The sequence below is a fragment of the Dinoponera quadriceps genome, unplaced genomic scaffold, assembly GCF_001313825.1.
Source record: "Dinoponera quadriceps isolate SergipeBrazil2010 unplaced genomic scaffold, ASM131382v1 scaffold2788, whole genome shotgun sequence".
NCBI lineage: Eukaryota > Metazoa > Arthropoda > Insecta > Hymenoptera > Formicidae > Dinoponera > Dinoponera quadriceps.
In genome coordinates this window covers 5,045-15,738 of record NW_014556793.1, presented here as the reverse complement: position 1 = coordinate 15,738, position 10,694 = coordinate 5,045, and the positions used below count along the sequence as shown (strand labels likewise).

The 10,694-nt window shown below is 31.8% G+C and overlaps 1 long non-coding RNA gene across 1 annotated transcript; it reads right to left on the bottom strand.

Moving 5' to 3' along the window:
- Positions 1-3,091: 3,091 nt before the first annotated feature.
- LOC106748141 lies at positions 3,092-5,995 on the bottom strand. Its single transcript, XR_001374720.1, has 3 exons — positions 5,808-5,995; positions 5,578-5,673; positions 3,092-3,951 (listed from the first exon to the last, which is right to left on the bottom strand). It is a non-coding gene; the product is annotated as an uncharacterized LOC106748141 (long non-coding RNA).
- Positions 5,996-10,694: the final 4,699 nt, after the last annotated feature.

Here is a 10,694-nt window from a genome sequence, read left to right as displayed (position 1 = left end):
CCTCCCCCCCCCCCTTAAGACACTCTCGTTAAGCATTCTACTTGACACACACACACACCGTCACACACATACACAGAATTAATTTTGTAACCTCGCCGTATGTTATCTTGTATTGTAATTTCACCGTTTATTTAATATTGTAACTTCGCCCGTTTGTCAAATAATAAATGTCAGTTTAATTCTTCCACTTTATTTAATATTCTTACCATCGCGCATTCACTACCCTTTCCCAAATTATTCCGCTCGCGGTCCCATCCCAGGCAAAGGGTTTCAGTACCCTGACTTAAAATAGGACCACCCTGCGTACGCTCGCGTCAGAGTAAAGTGACCTTCTGGTCGCTGACCTGCACCGCCGGCACACAGGTACGTTTCGAACTCGTGTTTGCGAGTGCAGTCGTTGCATTCTCTTCCAGGACGTAACAGAACATTGAAGGACTCTGTGAGATCATCACTCGAGGATTCGAGGATCGGCATAACCGATTGCAATTTACAAGATCTTGTTAGTTTGGTTGATTTAGGAAGTTTGTTATTTTTTAGAGATTCGTAAATTGAAAATTAATTGAGTTTAAGGATTTAGTGATCGTGTTTGATTTAAAGGATTTAGTAATTTCATGGAGATTGCTGGCAGGGAGGTTGTCGTTGTCGTTCGGCACAGGACTGACATTTGCGCACAGAGGGAGTTCGGAAATTTGAGAAACTTCACGGAGGCGCATCTTGGATATTAGAAGTTCGACCGTAGTTTTCCTCCGTAGTATTAATTGCACGAATGTAGTCTTTAGCGTTTACATAGGCCAAGCAATCGCCAATAAATACGACATCAAAGGTATAAAGGAGAGAAAAGTGTCCAGTTTTAATTTCGGGATTGGACACATAAATAACAAATCCCGCGTTCGTCCTCGCAGGGACAACTATGCTTTCATGAGTCCTTAAAAGGAAAGCACTGATTTCGCCAAGATACCGCGTATGCTCCATAGTCTATTTAAGCGTTGTGTTCAGAGAAAAATAAGGAGCCAAGAATTCCTTGCGGTATAATGGAAGAAACGTCGGGAAAAGCAATATGAAAGATCACCGAAAGCGGATCACCCCGAACGCGAAGGAGATAAATTTTAGCGATTCTCAAGGTGTTGACAATGTTTTCCATGATTCCGGTTAGCTGAATTATCCGATATAAATTTATAGGAATATTAGAATTTAGAGGACTGATTTTGAAAATGTTAGGCTGGGCTCCGGTGTCCAGCATAAATGCAGTAGGCCCGATAAGAGAAGGCGAATGAAGCTCTATTGTCGGGACGTTCCCGGTTGTGGGTCTGAGGTAATAAATGTTCAAGGAATTTCCTCGGACGGAAGTGCTGGACGAGCTATCGGGTGAGCTCTGTTTGATAGCCAAGGCCACCAGCACGTTTCATATTCAAAGTATTTAATATGTATCAAGTATTTTTTATTATCTAACACACACACACACACATTTAAACATATTAACATAAATATAAAATAAAGCCAACTGCATCGTCTTCCAAATATCGGGCCAGTTATATATATAATATTAGTGGGACGTTAGTGTCAATGTTGGTGTCAATGCTGATGCCACTGTTTAGCCAGTATCGCAAGGCGTTACCCTCTTGTATAACCGAATCTGTATTCGCACAATACTGGTGGCCAGTATTGCTACAACGGCAATCGGTATTGTCCTAATTTTGGACCGCTTTAACATTTTTACGTGGAAGATGTAGAATTTTACTACACATTTTTTATTTATCTTATCAAGAAAAACTTGATATTTTAGGGAAAGAACAACTATAATTACCAGACAAGATACGATACATTCGTCGAATTGACTTTCGGACGAAGTATTTCCACTCATTGATACGATAGGTAACATAGCAATTAGATCGTTAAACGTGATTAACGATATTAGTATTAACGTACACTCAGTTTCTAAACAATTTGGACTTTTTTCAATGCAGAATCCAGCCAATGATCCAATAAGAGAACTCGTGTTCGAAAAATAAATTCTGTCATTGGATCATAAGCTAGGTTCATTGGATCATAATCTGCACCAAGAAGAAATGTATAAAACACTTAGAAACCGAGTGTACGTAGACAATAGAATGTCTAAAATTGAGACATAAGACATTTTAAAAACGTCTTTAATACATAATGTCTGGAAAGCATTTTTTAGAATGCCTATTCGACGTCTTATATCTTGGTTTTAGACATTCTGTTGTTTGGGTATCATTGAGAAATGACACGTTATGAAACAATTATAATAATTTTTTTACCTAGCAGTAAATAAAACAACATTTTAGAAACGTTTGACATTGAAGAGTCTGTGAATTGACTGTTAAAGAATGTACATCAAGAATGTACAATGATTTACCGAAAGTCGACAACTCACTGTTTGGAAGTATCAGCCGCGCTTCCTCTTATAACAACAGAAACTAATCAAAAATTCCGAGCGATTATTATATATTCGGATCTTTTCATAGACCGATAAGACAGACTCATATATATTTTTGATAACCACACCATAGATATATGAGAACCATAGATACAAGCATTATTGCGTATTTTTTTATTTAGCAACTAAATAAGAAATATTTTATACATAATCATATGTAAAAATATTTAAGAAATATTTTATACATAATCATATGTAAAAATGATCACATATAAATATATAAATGGTTATATGTATATACAATATTATATGTTATATGTACTATACAATATTATACAATGTATGCGTGGCTAAAAGTAATTATATATAAAGTTATATATGAAATATATTTATATATAATTAGATATGATTATACACACAAATATACCGAAAAAAATTAGTCTTAAATTAAGGATAAATATTTTCATATACATTTCTCTATATTTGCTTAAAATGATCGATTCCACTTATCATTCTACGTACAAAAAATGTTAAGGTAATGTTATCGAAAAGTGAATACTTTATGAGATATTTCATACTTTTTGTACTGAAAAATATCAAAATAAAAAATTAAATAAAAATCAAAATCAAAAATTAAATAAAATTAAGTAAAAATAAATAAAAATAAATAAATAAAGAGCATTCACTTCTCGACGTTCTTATTTTAGTACTTTCACAAAATGAATAAACAAAAAATCGATTTGTGTAAAAAAAAAGTTATATTTCCGATAAAAAATTTAAATTGGTCTTAAAATAACTCTAAATTGTTGATTATACGTGAAGTTATGGTCACAAACTTATGTTCCCCTCCAAACCCTACAACTTTTGAACATATTTCCACAATGTCTGAACATATTTTTTCGACCTTACCTTATGTTACGTTCGCGTAACGTTTTGCACGCCAAACAATCTTTCTTGCACTAAATTATAATTCGCCATCGAATATCTAGTCTACTCGCTCATACAGCCATTTGTGTGTTAAACAATATCTTCTGGGTAGGGATACCCCGAGGTATCAGATCATCGCTTCGGATGAAGCAATCGGCAGCGATAACGCTGAAAGAATAACAGTTCTAATGAATCGCAAGAAAAACCCATATGACTCATTTTTAATGGCGTAAGATGCACCTTACTTCTGATTGGGTAATGAGGAACCTGCGCGGGGGTGTCTCATCACTTACCTATAAAAGGTGACGCGGGAAGCCGAGCAGAAGCTCGCCCTCGCGACTTTCTCTATGCTTCTACTTCGAGTACGACTTAACTCAGAACAAATCCTCAAACGTAAATAAATTCTTGCAACTCTTTTATCTATCAACCTCCTTCAATCTTACACACACACACGCACATACGCGTTCATCCATCCACAACAGCATTCACACAGCCTCGTCCATCCCAGAGTAAATTGGTTAAATCCATTGACCCAAAAAGGACATTTACACTCCACACAAAGCCTCACGTTCGCGGCGCGATTCCGTGTCTTTCAATAATCCAACATCCGCGTCCGGGACGTAACACTTATGAAAATAAAAGGAGTGATTGATTAAAATAGGATACCCTGTATAAACAAAAATATTATAATCTTGTTAGATTTTTACTTTTAATTTAATTGAATTTGTATTGATGCAAATATTTATCGTGTTTATTAAATAACATTCTCTTATTTTAAATTAATGACTTCTTCTGAAAACTAAATTTATTTACTAAAATTGACTAAATTAGTAACTAAAATATTCTAGCATTGAAAATACATCATTCTTTCTAGAAGTAAGCTATTATTTTATTTGGAGGAAAAGACTAAACTAATACTTAATTCAAATAAAAGAAGAGTTTGTCTCAAGATAAAGAAATATTTTTATTAGAATATATAGTTTTCTTTCATCAATTCTACATAATAAATAGACCGAATTTTTGTATTAACCTTTTAAGGCTTAGTGTGCATAATAATGTACAAATTTGAGCCTTCCCTAAATTTCATCTGTTGATAAAGTAATAGTTCTGTTGATATAATATTATCAATCCATCCGAAGTAAAGTTATGTTATCCATCCTAATCCTTAAATTATAATATAGCTATATATTCCAGCTAAATACTATTATATATAATGTCATATGTAGAGCAAAATCATTCACACTCAGATTTATATAAAGTTATTTTGATAGGACGTATATTTCATTTATGAAAATTTTGTTTGATGTTCTTCAACTATATTATAAACAAGCAAAAAATAAATATTTTTGTAATAAAACAATTGTAATAGTCTCTAATTTTTATATTTTAAACGCTCAATGTACATAAATTATATATATTCAGAAAACTGTATTTTTCGAAGACCAATTTTATTCGGACAAAAAACCTTCATCAGGAATATCCTTTAAAGGATATGATATACGATCTTATAAATACAGCATTTTACTCGTGGAATCGATGTGTAGACTTTAAAAAGTTAATTAATATATTCTTGTGTTACAAGGATATATCAAACCTACTAGGATTCATATTATATTTTGAGTAAATTTCTTACTTGTGACAAACTTCTGATATACATAGTTGCAAATATATAAACTTGCGAAATATACATAATACATACTATATACAAGTATTATTATACTTGTATATAGTATGTATTATGTAGTATGTAGTATGTATTATGTAGTATGTAGTATGTATTCGTAGCTAAACGTAGCCAAAAAGAGCAAAGAAGGAACTTAATCCGCCTCTAAATTTTGGGAAGAAAAACAATTAAATTATGAAAATCATAAAAATAAAGAAATGTAATTGATACATTACAATCTTTATTCTATAAAAAAGCCACAGTATATGTTCTGTAATTAAAAACTATTGATAACGTATGAGTAATTCTTTATGAAAATAAATGTAATAAAAATTGCTTAATTTCATTATTAGTAGTTTCTTGCTCCAACCATGTACAACGAGCACCATTGAAAAATCTTTTAGAAGATTGCGAAGTGTTAAAACTTAGTTATGGTCAGCAATGTTTGAACACGATCAGAAAATCGCCTCAATACACTATGTATGCTAATATGTGTTACTATATATGCTAAGTGTACACAAAAAATGGTGCTCGCGAAAATGAAAGAAGCTGGAAGAATAAATATTAAAAAAGTTTATTGAAAACTAACCTTAATTTAAGTATGATAATAAGTTTATGTCAAAATAAATGTTTATCTCCTTCTCCCTTTGACTGAAATCGTACATAGAAAAAAATATTACTCGTACTGCAAAGAAAAGCAATTACTCAATTTTTATTTTTCCTCGTTTAGATAATGGTTATCTTGAATAAAGAATATTCTCTTAATATAGTATTGAAATATATATATATATACATAGTCCACTGAGGCGATTTTCTAACCTGTTCAGACATTGTTGACCATAATCAGGTTTTAACACTTCACAATATTCTAAAAGATTTTTCAATGGTTATGGATGTCTTCTTCATCAGCCTTGTTTCATCCACTGCTGGACATAGTCTCTTCCAATTTTACTTGGAAGGAATTTTGGCATTAAAACGCCGCGCTTGCCATTGCGTGTTGGCGAGTATTTTTTTCTAAAACGTGAGATGTCACACAGTGGTTACCGACTGCGCGTGGACCAACGGCTTAACGTCTCTTCCGAAAGATGGAGCCCAGTTTTTCAATATATAAGTGCCCACTTTTACTCAATATATGGAAAGCACAGTTTGGAATAAAAATTCCGATGATCAGATGGACTTGAAAACGCGGGTTCTCATATACACGGATTATACACAACTATATGAGACCTACAGTTTTAACGTCGATTCCGAATGGCAATTTACGTAAGGTTTTTGGTAAAGATACTCTCGATGGATTGCCAATCCATCGGAAAGGAGACACGAGCGTATAAAAATATTTTGGTTCTACCGAGAGGCGAACCCAGAATATTCTAATATAATAGACCAGTGCGCTGTCTATAACACCACGCTCACGATCTAGTATTGAAATATACTCGTCACAAATATTAAAAAATTTCATTATTATTCACACAAAAGCGGAGTTTTTTTTTCAAGAATATTATAATTTTTTTGGAAAAAGTTAAATTTTCAGTTAATCTGAATAATTCCAAATTTTTATGTTTTAATGTTTTAATGTTTTAATTTAATATTATTGATTGAGGCACTAAACTTACTAAGAGTGAATATATATTTTGAATAAATTTAACGTGTTTGTAATGAAATTGTAATAAAGTTCAGCATAAACATTAAATTTATTCAAAATATATTCTCAATCTTAGTTTTTAATCTTTGTTATTTCTCTATCCAAATTTAATACACGTACATTTAATACATGTCGAACACGTACAACATACTTTAATCGAAAATATTACATTAAAGCATTGAAATTAAAACTTCGACTTACTTATTCGAGAATTAACCGAATTTAGAAATTAAATGTTAGAAACCGAATTTAACTTTTCTTCGTTAAAGTTTCCTATACAACACGGAAATTCAACGGTCGTCCTAAAGATGTCTAGAGAACGTCCTACGTCATAAGGATATTTACAGGACGTTCATCAAATAAAATACGCTATATAGATTATAATATTCTTGAATAGAGGATAAATTATTCTTTTGAGTAAGTGATAATGAGCTTTTTCTAATATTTGTAAGGAATATATTTTAATACTATTCTCTAAAAGAAGAAAATATTTTTCATTAAAGATAATCATTAAAGAAAGAATATAAATTATGTAAATGCTTTTTCTCACAGTACAAGTAATATTTTTCTGCGTGTGACTACGCCTATGCCTATATCTATGGTTCTATGGTTCTATTAAAAATTTGTGTAATAAGTCTATCGTATCTGTCTAAGATAAAATTCGAACACCCCAACAATCGCTCGGAATTCTTGATTAGCCTCTGTTATTAAAGAATAAAGCACGACTGTTACTTTCAAGCAGTGAGTTGTCGACTTTCGATAAATCATCTTAGTGTACATTCTTTAACCCTTTGAGTGTTATGGACGCATATATGCGTTTAGCTCCGCCTGGCGCGCGATTCGACTGTCGCCGGCACGTGGTTTGCGTCGTGCGTAAAATTAATTAAAATAATTAATGTTCGAAAATAACTTTCTTGTATTATTTAAATAGTTGCGCCTTGCGTATTCAATTGACAGAGTTCACATTAACGAAAAAAGTATTCCATCCCCAGCGATCGAAACCGCTAGGCACGCGCCGTTCACGCGGATTGCTTGCGTCGGGAGTATTCAGCACTCAAAAAGTTAATAGTAAATTCAAAGACTATTCAACGTCAAACTGTTCAAAGTGTTATTTTAGTTGCTACTTGGTAAAGAAATTATTATAATTGTTTTATGACGTGACATTTTGCATATGTACACTTGGTTTCTAAACATTTTGTATATTTTTTCTCGATGCAGTTTAGAATCTATAGTCCAATAATAAAACATTTTTTTCTGAAACAAATTTTCTTGTTGGCTGAGTTCTGCATAGAAAAAAGGTCCGAATCATTTAGAAATTAAGTGTACATTAATGTTAATATCGTTAATTACGCTTAATAATCCTTACAGTTGTCATATCAACTATCGTATCAACAAGTGAAAGTATTTCGTCCAAAAGTCAATTCGACGAGTATATCGTATTTTGTCCGGTAATTATATATTCTTTCAGTTAAATATTAAGTTCCTTTTGTTAAGATAAGTGAAACATGTGTAAAGAAATTCTATCACATTTTGTGTGCGTGTTTCTTCAAGGAAATCTTAATAATTAAAAGATTATTGATATTTCTCTGTTTCTTTTCCTAAGAACTGTACTTTTATACTTATCTATTGATTCATTTTGTCAAAATATTTAAAAAATTTGATCTTAAAAAAAACATAGGACGTTGGAATATTATGCTGTTTGCGATACGGATGGTGTTGATTATAATAAAGAGAATTAGATTATGCATAAAAATGTAGAAAAACTAAGATATAAAGTTTAATAGTTTTATACAGTTAAGATAAAAATATTGAGACATGTAGACTAGCACTTCAACAATAATAATGCTAATAATAATACTAACTTAATCATAATGTCACAATAGCATATTATAACCAATTCACATATTAATGAATAATATTCAATATTTTTAGATGTAATATTAGATTATCATGGATATTGCCCAACGGGCAAAACTAGATGACTTTATATGTAATAGACAACCTTAAGTTTGAAATATTATATATATATTAATTCGAGCAGGATTAAAACTGATTTTCTCATAAAGGTATTATAAGATACATATAAATGTATTCATAAATATAATACCATAATATGTAAAAATGTGTTGAAGATATAGTTATTTAATCACTTGCTTTCTTAATTATTTATTCTCAGATAAGGCTATCTTTATCATAATCTTTAATTTGTAAAATATGTAAATTGTAACTTCTGTAAAAATAAAAATAACGAAGCGATTCGAAGGACATTTTAAAATATAATGGCCACATTCAGCAGAACGTGTATTTTATAATTGTTGACAATATTCTGTGCTAAGATTGAATTATTTCAGTAAATCTAAAAAAATAATTCAATATCTCAGCTCAAGAAACTTCTAACATTTACAAAATAAGCGTTCTGCTGAACGTGGCCGAAATTTCTAATTTTTATATATGATATCTAATCTAAAATTTTTATCTATTTTTTGCAATGTTACAAAAATATTAATTTCTTCAGCCTAAATATACGTCTTATGTTTCGCGCGACCAAGTCCAGAGAGCAAGGCGAAAACGGTATGATGTTCACTGTCTCTACCAAGACCCTGATAACGCCTCATTGTTCTACGCACATTATACACCTTAAATTCAAGTGACCGCGTTCCGAACGTTATGTCTGGCTGTAATCATCCGCGATTTAATTCATCCGCGTCCACCACGTTCAATTATTTTTAAAGAGTACAATAAATAAGTTACATATTAGTACAATAAACAAATTTTTCACTCACCAGAATATAGGAGCGATACAGTTCGTCGAGAGTCCGCGAGAGATGTTCTAGCTGCCCGAAAAGGAACCTTTCACTATCGAAAAAGGTGCATCACCGTCGGTATCACTGATCACAAGATATACATTATTGTACACGTGACGAACGGCACTCCCGTATGTTAGTATTGGTGTTGATCGATAAAAAACGAAAATTTGATACGATTGCGAAAGAAGAAACGATGAAAATAACCAACATTATGTTTCGGAAAAAGTGACAACACTAATGACAAATAATCAAAAGTCTTATTATTAATAGAAAACTGAAAGATTCTTGAGACAAATGATTGACTCTAATGATAAACGCGAAGACGGCACGTCTGGTCAAAACGAACCACGGCGTAAGACTGCTGAAGTATGCGTCTTTGCAAGCAAGCCGAGAGCCTGTCCTTTGTGTCGACACGGTGGGAGCGTTACCGGACACCGGATGTTAGGATAATAAAAGACTAAGCTCGCAGATTCAGTCGAAGCAATGGTGCTTCGGTGTAAAGAAAAATAATATTTAACTAACGACACAAGCACAACAAAGTTTGTTTAACAATATGAGCGTACAATTAACATCACGTGCGTTTAATTACTCCGGAAGTAGTCATCTTATTTTTTTCATGTAAACAATCACGATCAATCATCTGGAGTAATTTTAAACCACAATTAAAAATTGCTATTATTAACAAAATGTAGTATATTATCGATTGCTCTATAATTTATTATTATTTGGGAACATTGTAGATATAGATTTATTCGTTACCTCTCTTTTGAATAAAATGAGGAAAAATCAAAAAAATATTTAAGAAACGATATAAGCACATCAATGTCTTATTACAATAATATTCTAATAAATGCAGATATCTATTTAAAGACGCTGTTTCATTTATTCCTATTTTCAACGAGATAAGATATTAAAAGAAGATTGTTAAAAACAATTGAAAATATATTAAATAACATTCATTTTATAAGAATGTAAAGTAAGGCTAAATCGCGGTCATACAAAGTTGATTGTATTGATTCACAATTGTAAACAATGATTTATTTTTATATTTCTTTATTATATTATATAAAATTTATATACTGGAATATTCCAGAGCCGTTGAGCTTTACGCTCGCGATGCATGATCACAAAGAGATAGGCGTTCGATGTTACGGTGGCCAAACGAGTATCGCTAGACGAGCTCCGTAGACCTGCGTTTGTTCTTTTATTCGTGCATATTTCTTTTACCCGAGACCTGTTAAAAGGACTTATTTTAGG